Here is an 11,696-nt window from a genome sequence, read left to right as displayed (position 1 = left end):
GCCACCTCTGACAAATGTCAGCTCCTCCTGACCCTCTCCTTCAGTCTCAAGGCGTATTCTCTCTCTCTCTCTCTCTCTCTCTCTCTCTCTCTCTCTCTCTCTCTCTCTCTCTCTCTCTCTCTCTCTCTCTCTCTCTCTCTCTCTCTCTCTCTCTCTCTCTCTCTCTCTCTCTCTCTCTTTTTCTCTCACATCCTCTTTACGGTAAAAAGTTAAACTTCCTGTCGATTAGCAGGCTCTGTTCCAAGCCAAACAAAGTCTGGGAACTTTTCACCCCAAAGCCGACAAATAGTGAATTACGCATCTATGGAAAAAGAGCACTAGGCAGGAGAAGGAATGGTTTGGCTTCTGTACCATACCAAGCTCCATTTGTTGCTTAGTATCTAACACGTATGTGTTTGCTACTAAGCAACAAATGGTTAGAGRTGGGTATCTGTAAGGGTAAAGAAGCCTCTGGTGAAAATAGAGAAAGATTTGATAGATTACATGATTAGATTTACCATTACAAATAATGAGCACATTAATGTATTTGTATTTTGTATTTATAATGGATCCCCATGTATTATGGATGCCAAGGCAGCAGCTACTCTTCCTGGGGTCCAGCAAAATTAAGGCAGTTATACAATTTTTAAAACATTACAATAGATTCACAACAGATTTCACAACACATTAAGTGTGTGCACTCAGGCACCTACTCTCCTACCACATATCTACAACACCAAATTCATGTGTATGTGTGTGTATAGTGCGTATGTTTTAGTGTGTTTGTATGCATGTAGGGTATGCATATCATTCCACTCAATCTAACATGGACATACAGCTCAACAAAGTGTMTGTCTTCTCCAGTACCCATCAGTGTATTTCCGTAGAGGAGAAGGACAACTTATCTGGCCTGTGTTGGCAGATCCCAGGTGACCTCAAAGAGAGGRTGATGTGGTTTTAAGAGCCYTTGTACAGGGCTTCACTCACTCTGTATACAATAACCTATGATATTTTCTGACAAAGCTGATACTGTATCCAATAATGTTTATAGCCCTGAGATTTCTAGAGCAAAGGCAAGGTTAAAGCAGCCAACTCAAGCCGGCTGTATGCCTATTTCCAAAGAAAGCGAGATGAACTCTTAGAGCAAATGGCAAGCATTAAGGGGGAGCCACAATGCTGTGACTGCTAGGTTTAAGAAGAGGAGGGAAACCAGTGTAGAGGGAGCAGTTTACCAGTGTGGCTACCTAATGGACTGGAAGCATGCCTAGTGAATGTGTAGTGTTTGTAGAAATGTTTGACATGTCATTTATAGTCCTTCAATCTTGACCTTTACCTACTGTAAGTATTTCCTATGTTAGTGTGATTTTGTTGCCATGTGTTCCACCTACCACTGCATTTGTTAGCCATTAGCTTAGTACCTAATCATTTATCCTTTTATAGCACATCTAATTAGGCCATCATCAATGTGTGATATAGTCTTTCCACAGTACGTGTGACTAAGGTCAACGTGTGACAGGTGCATTTGTTGCTTTTATTAACATATTATTTCCCTTTGCTTGCATGTTAATTATAGTATTAATATGTCACTATGTGAAACCCATTACCTGTGAAAAGCCCACCTGAGGTAGCGATTAAGAGGTCATTGGTGGTTCAGCACAAAACAGGAGGGCAATTCCATTGGAGGGCAATTCCACGATAACAGAGTGACAGACTCAGATTATTCACTTTAAAATGTGTGCCAAACAAAAAACAATGGCTGCAAAGTTAAACAAACTATACAATTCTATGCACAATGACTACTTTTAACAATTTCCACTGAACATTTTACAAAAACACATTAAAGTGTTTGACCTCCCGGGTGGCGCAGTGGTCTAAGGCACTGCATCGCAGTGCTAGCTGCGCCACCAGAGTCTCTGGGTTCGCGCCCAGGCTCTGTCGCAGTCGGCCGCAACCGTGAGATCCGTGGGGCGAAGCACAATTGGCATAGCGTTGTCCGGTTTAGGGAGGGTTTGGCCCGTAGGGAGGGTTTGGCCGGTAGGGATATCCTTGTCTCAGTATGTAAAACAAAAATGTAATAAAATGTATGCACTCTACTGTAAGTCGCTCTGGATAAGAGCGTCTGCTCTTGGCCAGTAGGGATATCCTTGTCTCAGTATGTTAAAATGTATGCACTCTACTGTAAGTCGCTCTGGATAAGAGCGTCTGCTAAATGACTAAAAATGTAAATGTAAAAAATGTAAATTAACTTAAAGAAGAGTGCAGATTTATAATGTGGTAACAGAATGACTGTTTGTGCTATCATTCTGTTACCAAACTTTGCAGATGCACTGTTCTTCAAGTAAATGTGTTTTTGTTAAATTCTCTGTGGAAATTGTTAAAAGTAATCCTTGTGCACAGTTATATGGTTTGTTTAACTTCTCAATCATTGTTTTTTGTCTGACATACATTTTAAAAGTGTAAAATCTCAGTGGCACTCGTTGAGTCTCTTCCAAAAAAGCAATAATCCATTAAGCCCTCTCTCCTGCTCTGCTCCCAGTCAGGAGATGCCAGAAGGTGGGAGATACCGTCGGGTGTCCCGCTCCCACAACTATTTCCTCATACTCCTCCACAGTGATTATCATCATCTACACCAATCTCTCTGCAGAATGGGCTAGTTCAACAGTGTAACCGACTCCACTCAGCATTTCAACAAGTCAGAAACCTCAATTCAGAAACTCCAAAAAATAATGAAACCAGAACCATAATGACAGCACTGACCATAATCACTAACCTGACCACAGAAATCAAGGCAGTACTGACCACTCCAGCCCAGTATGTGTCCCCAGGATTGTACCATGTAGAAAAACCACATGAGTACCACTTCATCCTGGATGAGCCAGAGAAATGCCTGGAGCAGAACCCCTTCCTGATTCTGATAATACCAGTGGCGCCCGCAATACCAGTGGCGCCCTACGACAGGGTGGCTCGTGACAGCGCCCGCAATACTTAAGGTAGTGCTAGACAGGTACTGGGGAAAGAGGTGGGTCTGTTCTTCCTCCAGGAGAAAGGGCTGCAAGAGAGCAAAMAGCACTAGGATCTGCTGCAGAGTGATCTCAAGGACTGCTACAAAAACTTGACCATGGTGATGCTGGAGTGGCTGAGCTCTCACTGCCTCAACGCCTCCTGTGCCTTGAAGATCCACGCCGATGTGTTCCTCAAGGTGCACAACCTGATCAACATGCTGCTTAACGCTTCAAAGTTGAACTAAGTAACTGGACAGGTGATCTATTCAAACCCTGTTATAAGCGATCTCAACTCCAAATAATACATTCCCAAGGAGGAGTTTCCTGAGACTGTGTACCACAGGAGGCTGCTGGGAGGAGCTATAGGAGGACAGGTTTTGTAATGGCTGGACTGGAATAAATGGAACAGTCAAACAAAGGAAAGAGAAAGGGGGATACCTAGTCAGTTGTACAACTGAATGCATTCAACTGAAATGTGTCTTCCGCATTTAACCCTCTGAATCAGAGAGGTGCGGGAGGCTGCCTTAATCCACGACCACGTCATCGGCCCCTGGGGAGAAGTTGTTGTTGGGGGTTAACTGCCTTACTCAGGGTCAGAATGACAGATTTTTACCTTGTCAGCTAGGGGATTCGATCCAGCAAATWTTCGGTTACTGGCACTAAGTTTGATACCGTTTCATTACAATGAGCCCGTCCTCCTTTAACTCCTCCCACTAGCCTCTTCTGCCTTATAAGCAACTAATACTGTGGGCCACAGCTATGTCTTCTCCATGGACCTCCCCAGGAAYCTTGTGGAGGCGTCCAAGCATTTTKAAGCCCTCTTCTTAGAGGATGTCTATATGGGACAGTGAATGAAGCACCTGTGCGTCCCACCAACTGACCCCTCCACTGGCCCCAGTGGTGCCCTCTTTCAGGAGGTTACAGGCACCCAGAACCGCTGTTTCTACAGCTCTGTCATCACAAGCGTCCTGGATCAGCAGTCACTGGACATACAGACAAATTAAACCACCTCGTCCAGGTTTCCCCCACCGCTTATAATCACTGCAGCTACAGTACGCCAGCCTGAGCGGTCACTGGTCAGAGTGWGTATGCTGACCCATGTGCTCCTAATTGAGAGCTTGTTAATTGCATTACATTTTGAGAAATGTGATGGGAAGGTACAGGTGACCCGGAAGCTGACGTTTGTGTTGAGAGGTAGCATCTCTTTTGTATGCCTTGGTTATGCCAAGAGATGTATTATTTTGATTGATTGACCCGAGTTAAAGTTCATGTTGAATCTAATTTTAGTTTTTTCTAATTGCTGCTTGGAGCTAGAATTGTGATCATGTATACTGTTCTAATACAGATACAAAAATACAGAGAACAAGCTACAATACAGTAAACTTAGCAAATGAGGCATTTGTGGTATGTGTATAGAGGCCGCCATCTTTATGCACGTCTGCCATTAATAAACATGAAATTCAGTTGACCCCAAACTTGAGACGCACTCACATACAATTACTGCTGCAGTCAGTGTTCATAAGGGTCTGACTGAGCTCATTATTAGATCAGGAGAACTTAATGAGCCGATGGATCACCGCCGGCTCATTAAATTCTCCGAACACATTTTTTTTACAAAATAAACTCCTCCTGTTTCTAACCCTACTGTTGCTAACCCTACTGTTGCRAACCCTACTGTTGCCAGTCCTACATTTCTTTTCACCACTTCACACATTTTTCAAAAGGAAGCGATGAGAGGATGGAAGAAGGTCGCAAGGAGTCACGAAATCCAATTGAGAAGAGGCCCATGGAAAGTGGAAATAAAATGGGCGCCTGCCTCCTGGGCTGATCACCTCTTTTGCTTTTTGTTTTAATTAACACATGGTTTCATGGTTACTAAAGTAAGAAGTCATTTTATACAACTTAAAGAATTAAGAGAATCTGAATGGAGAATGTGCTGAGAATTGATTGCAGTTATGAAAATAACCTTGCCTTAAAACMAAATGTTTGAAACTGGTATCATGTTTACCTGACATCTATTGTTAATGAAAAACATTTAATCACATACAGCAAAAAGATCACTCAGTCATACAGGTCCACAATGTGTGAAAGCTGCACAAAGGCTATGCCCTTGCCCCAACAATAGCTCAATTACAGGATAGGGAATACCAATCTAGTCTARGCTGTGTTAGTGAGTACTTAGTATGTGAACTGTTAACGGTGGGAGTTATTGTGGTCAGTGGAGAGACCTGCGCCCAGAGCTGCTGCGACGTGTCACAGCCAGACCTTTCCCTATTCAGCTCAGTGATTTACACACTCTCCCACACTGTCTGCCTCCCAGGCAGGTTGTGTGTGGGGGGGAGGGGGGCAGAAAGCAGGTCTGGGTGTCAATGTTTAACAAGGCAAACACACAGGCCCCACAGTCYCAAATCAACCCACAGACGCTTCTGTGGTAAAGGGTGGCTTTTGCGGAGCGTTGTCAGAGACAGTGGGAAGAGTTTTTACTTCTTTCTACATTGATTAATAACGGCTTGTATGCATCTTGTAGGGGTTGCAGTGAGGGGTGCAGCATTGATGAGGGTGTATCTAGTGGAAACGATAGCAGTATCTGTGTGTCCCTCAACCCAGAATCCTCTTTCGGCTCTCTCTTTCTATCTTTCTCTTTCTATCTTTCTCTTTTTTTCTTTCGCTCTCTCTTTCTTTCTCTCGTTCTCTTTCTTTCGCTCTCTCTTTCTTTCTTTCGCTCTCTCTTTTTCTCTCTCGATTTCTTTCACTCTCTCTTTCTCTCTCTCTTTCTTTCACTCTCTTTTTCTCTCTCTGTCACTTTCTTTCTTTCACTCTCTCTTTCTATCTCTTTTGCTTGCTTTATCTCGCTCTCTCTTCCCCATTGTTTATCCTTGCTCCTGTTAGGGGTTTTCTTCCTTCTCTTTTCTCTTTTGAAAGTGATCACTCTGAGGATTGGGACACTTTGGAGGCTTAGCTCCCTGTCTTATGAATAATGAACACTGGTTCAGACAATAAACTTACTTTGGAGATTCGTTTGAGAACCTCAAACACACACTGAGTTCTACGTTTTAATTTATAAGACCTGTACTATGTGCTCTATTAAAACATTTGTGCTGCAGTATTCTGTTTTAATTACTTATTTTAATAATGCCGTCAGATTACTTATTCTACTATAAATAGTTACATTGCCATAATAAAAGTTATAAAACATATGTGAGGAAGATCATCATTACAAGTGTTCTCTCAACAGGAGAATAACACAAAAATCCTTCTGAGGAATTAATATGCAATTACCTCACTAAATCTTATTATTTTTATAATCATATTTTGTTGTACTTTTTGTTCAATGTGCAAGCCCTGTTATAATGAGTCATCAAAATGCACATCACTGGTCACATACCCACACAACTTAAGTTCATAGACTCTCATGATGTGGTCTGTTTGATGTCAGATTTGCTTTCATACTCATACCCTCCTCTACCTTCTTCTGTCTAGCCCTTTCCTCCTAACCGTTCTTCTATGGTATTCCCCCTTTCCCCACTTTTAATTCCACCCCATGACCCAGGTATATAGGGCATGGCCCCAGCCCTGTAGTGGGGCCTCCTCCTTGAACATTAGGTCCCAAACACCTCAGAAGCCGCCCCATTAGACATCTTGCACCATCTCCTGATGCTAAGGACCCAAGCAGCGCCTTAAGCAGTCCCTGGGACACGTTTCTACGGTTACGAGGCCCCAGAACCCAGCCACTCTATATTAACGCAGGAGATTACTGGTGCGGAACAGTCGAAGGGAGATTCTAATTGACAGGCAGGACTTTCTGGCTCTCTGTAGTCTGCTCTGCTCATGGGGCCTTTCTTATTAGTACACCCTGCGTGGGACTTGACCTATAACACACTTAATGTTTGGGGACCCAGGTTCACTGGACACAGGTTCACTGCCTAGTTTCATCCACAGATCAAGACCCCTGAGTGAACTATGTCAGGTATTACAAAGACTTAAAGGGAGGGAAGGTGTGTTGTTGAACTGCGCTGAACTCAAGATGCACTCTATGGTGATCAAACTATATAGCCTTTCATGTTTGTGAGSCTGGTATGTGGCACAGTGAGTTTTCATGTTGGAATTTGCAGGGACAGTGTTTGTTTCGTCAACTACAATGCAGTTGTTGAGCACCTTTCAGCACCAGGTAATCGTTTGGCCTGAACTGTGGCACTCCGTCGTTGCATAATACCCAGCAGAGTGACGGGAAATGGACGTATGTTTGTGTTTTACACAGAGGAGAGGAGAGAGAGATGGAGACACGGAGACACAACAGAAGACATGACACAGCAGCAGTGCTGGTCCCTGAGGAGAGGGGGACCAAGAGGGGGGTGGGGGGAGCGAGGGAGGACGAAGAGTGTGCTGGGGGGGTCAAATCCATCATCAGTGATTTTCCATTCTGTAATCCAGGGGATTGGAAGGATCTGTTGAGTGACTAGTAAGGCTCAGGCTTATATTTAGTCTAACCTTTGACCCCTTCACTAATTGCATATTGCTAAGAAAAAAGAGCTGATGGCAATGCACCTCTAGCCTGAAAACTACAGAAACCATGTCATGCAGCATTGCCAGGTTGTTTATAATGGGTACTGAGACTTTAGTACATCGGTTGTTTATCTGAAAGTCCATATGAAGTTTCCTAAAATTCCATCCAAAAACAACCTCTAGTCCATAAACCCCGTATATTTTGTAATGTTCTCTGCCCATGTAAGCACGAGACCCTGGGGTTAAATCATGTCATTTAACAGACGCTCTTATCTAGAGTGATTTACAGGAGCAAATAAGGTTGACTTTCAGTAGTTCATTACTTTTTACCATGTAACTACTAGAACTACCAACTACATAACAAAATAAATATACATATATGTATATACATATATCAAACTTTTTTTTGCAAAAAACTCCCCCCGTTTTTTTTCCCTCTCACTGAACACTCAGCAAAGCCGACCCACTCACTTTCTAGCTGTCACACAGATCTCACTACACTGATAACATCTGACTACAGAATGATGTTCTTGCAGTTATGTTTCCTAACTTTTTATTATATGACATTTCAGATTTAGATATGATCATTTTTCATGAGGTACTGTAGTTTTGATGTAGTGAACTACTTTTTTAAACTATATTTCTCTTAAGGGTAGCTTTATTTCAGCTCAGCTTCTTCCAGTGTGAAGTAATTGGTAGTTTGGAAAACTATATTTTCAGAGTAGCTTCCCCAAAACTGCTTCATGTCCACACCCAGGCTCAACCCTAACCCTAACCCTAACCTTGATTTATCCTACTTTTATCCTACTTTTGTCTTTGGATTCATAAGGTGCTGGGTCTCAACTCTGCCTGGCTCTCCCTTTAATTCAAGGTGCAGGAGCCTGGCTCTGTTGCCTGGCTACCCAGACTCCTTGCTCCGGGCCAAACGCTACGRCATGCCCACAGARGTTAGTTTATTTTCCGCAATGAGTCTGCATCTGAGTACCTCCCTGACCCTTCACTGAATGCGAACACATTCGGGGCCATCTTTGAAATTTTGTCATAGGCTTTGATACTCTGATTGGTTAGAGACAATKCAATCGCTGATGACTTTGTTTTGTATAACGCCCATCGTGCCCCTCGTCACCACAAACGACTTCAATGATGGAAGTCTCAGACTAAAGTATGTAGCAAACGACAGAGGAAGAAGTTAGTGTGAGTTATCAGGCTACTGGCTATAGGTAGCTCCAGCTCAATTTACCTGATGAGAACCAACCTTGTCCATAGCCCTGTTGATAACTGTTGCTAAAATGCTTCATTTGTCCTGAACTTGTCCACATTCTGATTGTGCACACATTTTTGGACCGGTGTAGACTCATTGTGACATCAGGAGGTAGTCAGACACGCATTGAGTCTGAAAATCTTACAAGTGTAGACAGATCTAGACAGAGAAATCATTTAAATCATTATTATCCCACCTCTAAATTCATTGACAGGTGGAACCATTGACTTATGGCATCATGATGTGTTTTAAACAAATACATATTATTTTTGAAAGAATATGTCAAATCATTTGCATACAGGGAGGGACCAGGAAATCTGGTCACAATGCGGGCACAGTGGACAGATAAGAGACACATTTTCTTACAATGTGTAGATGCATGTCTGATAATTAGGGCACAAAAGTAATGTGGACAATATCAGGACAATGGACACATGTTAGCACAAGCCTACAGGTATAAACAGGGCTCTTGAAAAACCATATGCACGTACATGTACTTTGTCCTTACTAGGCATTTGCCGTTGTTTCAACCTGATGATGACTGTGCATGTGCCTACAAATTCAGTGGTTTCGGAGCACTATTGAGTAAATAGCACAGTGTGTATAGCACGCTGAAGTATTCCTGTTTTCAAAATACATGCCATAGACTAAGTATGTGTCTTCTGCAATAGGGACAGGTAAGGACAAATCCTTAGAGGGTAACACAGGAGATTTACACCGGTGAGAGAATCCTTTGCGTTCTTTCTCTTGTTATGAGAAGGATTCTCAGTACATTACAATACCTCATGTTCCTATTACTGGCTTACGAAAAGGGAACATACATTTTCCTTTTGTTGATGCACAAATATTAGCCAAGCACTAAAAATATTTGGTTTGAGCACAAACGTTTTATTCATCAACTTAACATCCTCTATCTGTTACAAACACATTAAACACCCATAGTGACAATGAATGAAAATAAGCCTTTCATCGCCTGCTAATTGCTGCTTTGTTGTGTCAACATTTGATCACAACTAGACTGATTCGCAACTGTCTGCCCAACACAGCTCAGTAGAAGCTGCTTAGTGGTTCTGGCTGTGAGAGGAGTCAATCAACTGAGCTGGAGAGAGCAATCACAGGCAGCTCTCTAACAGTCAGGTCATTAGCCAGGTAATTGGTGTTTGTTTAAACCACTGCTAATACAAACAAACTAATTAGATAAAGTCAGTAGACAATTTATAATGGTTTAGATTATATCAAGTGATTTAGCAGCTCATTTGAATCATTGATAGTTGTTTTGATAGGCGGTCAAAGGTTAGACTTTGACTGAACCTGAAAAACAATCTACTGTACTCTTGGATTTTCACACAACTGAACTTCCATTACTGGTAAAGTTTGTATTAGATTTACAATTATGTTATTACAACAACACGTCAAATAAATGTGCATATTGGAAATGATGTGCCCGCAAAGACGAAGACAAAGACGAAGAAGAAGAAGAAGAAGAAGAAGAAGAAGAAGAAGAAGAAGAAGAAGAAGAAGAAGAAGAAGAAGAAGAAGAAGAAGAAGAAGAAGAAGAAGAAGAAGAAGAAGGGGTTTCTAGGGGTAGTGTTCATTAAAGGACAAGACCTCCATGTCTCCTCAAGGAATCTTTAAATCCACTGATGCTGAAGCCTGGGGGAGTGAATATACATTGTGTAATTGCTTGTAATTATTGCAATTAAATGGTGCAGCGTGAAGGTGAACAAAAAGGTAGAAAGAACTTTCCATCATAGTGGAGTGAGTGCGTAGGATGTGTTTTTGAACTCCTTGTAGTTGTAATTGTCTGTGGTCTTCAGTGGAGACATTGGCATCCAGTCAAAAATCTGCTATCGCTCAGACAAACGCTTGAGGTGGCGTGGGGGGTGGGAGGCACTGAGGTGCTGCTGGATATATGTTGCCTAAGGTATCCTCTGGCTGTTCTCTAAGAACCAAGAGAAGATCTAATACCCTTACAGTAGAATACTGTTTATCTCTCCTATTAGGTCATCATGCCTCATTCATCACCTGTTTAATTTACAACATTCAATAGGGTTATTATGGCTCTATGCAATTATCATATCAAGTTCAGAATGCTTGTGTCTAAGCTGAGCTCATTACCACTTATGGGAGAAACCTGTTAGATGTAGGCCTATTTGCTGAAAGAAACCAGAGCTTTTTGTCACACTCAGTCCAATCATGTACACGCTAACCATGTTTCTGGGATGAGTCTGAAACTACTTCTTGCGCTGTAAGAGTACACGTTTCGGTTCATGTACAAAGCAATGTTTTTACAGACAGAAAYAATAAACTCCACAAACAGCTTGTTAAGTCAGACATGTATCAGAATGTTATTTTTGACTTATTCCGGAAAGACAGTTACCGGTTTGATTTGAATAGCCTCTGTCAGAACAGGAAGCGTTGCTGGTTGATATGATTATGGTTGCAGAAGGTACCGCAGCAGTTCACTGAACGGTTCAATGGCCCTTCTAGGTGGCATTTAATCCTATTACTGAATTCCATGAAAAGGGGAAAGAGACAATTACACTTATTTAGACTGGTTCACTTCGCAGCTCTGCTCCTGCAGCAGATTGAACTGCCCAAACAGGGTAGAAACAGGGTTTAAAGAACTTAACACAGCTAATCACAAATTGTTTTTACAGGGTTTGGTTTCAAAGGGTTTCTCATCGTATGATCCCACTCCTCTGTCATCATCTGTCTTCACTTGATATAGTTTTTGCTTTTTACATTCAGCTATTCGGGAGTACTTGAATATGTCTTTTGTCAACTGTCTCCAGAAATCAGCAAAACATTTTAATTGATTTAAAAGAATGGGTGTGTGTTCATGTAAGAGTGCATTTTCATGCATGCATGTGCGCACATCTGTGTGAGTGTGGAGCAGGAGGAGGAGGGTCCATTACTCAGCTGGAGGGATGGGGGGCAGCGGGCAGGGG

At 42.3% G+C, this 11,696-nt stretch overlaps 1 pseudogene; it reads left to right on the top strand.

Annotated features, from left to right (window-relative positions):
- Positions 1-2,722: 2,722 nt before the first annotated feature.
- LOC139022981 (beta-1,3-galactosyltransferase 1-like) lies at positions 2,723-3,985 on the top strand (annotated as a pseudogene).
- The last annotated feature ends 7,711 nt before the right edge of the window (positions 3,986-11,696 follow it).

The sequence above is a fragment of the Salvelinus sp. IW2-2015 genome, linkage group LG25 (assembly GCF_002910315.2).
Source record: "Salvelinus sp. IW2-2015 linkage group LG25, ASM291031v2, whole genome shotgun sequence".
Lineage (NCBI taxonomy): Eukaryota > Metazoa > Chordata > Actinopteri > Salmoniformes > Salmonidae > Salvelinus > Salvelinus sp. IW2-2015.
The sequence above is the reverse complement of the archived record's forward strand: the minus strand, read 5'-3'. Positions and strand labels throughout refer to the sequence as shown.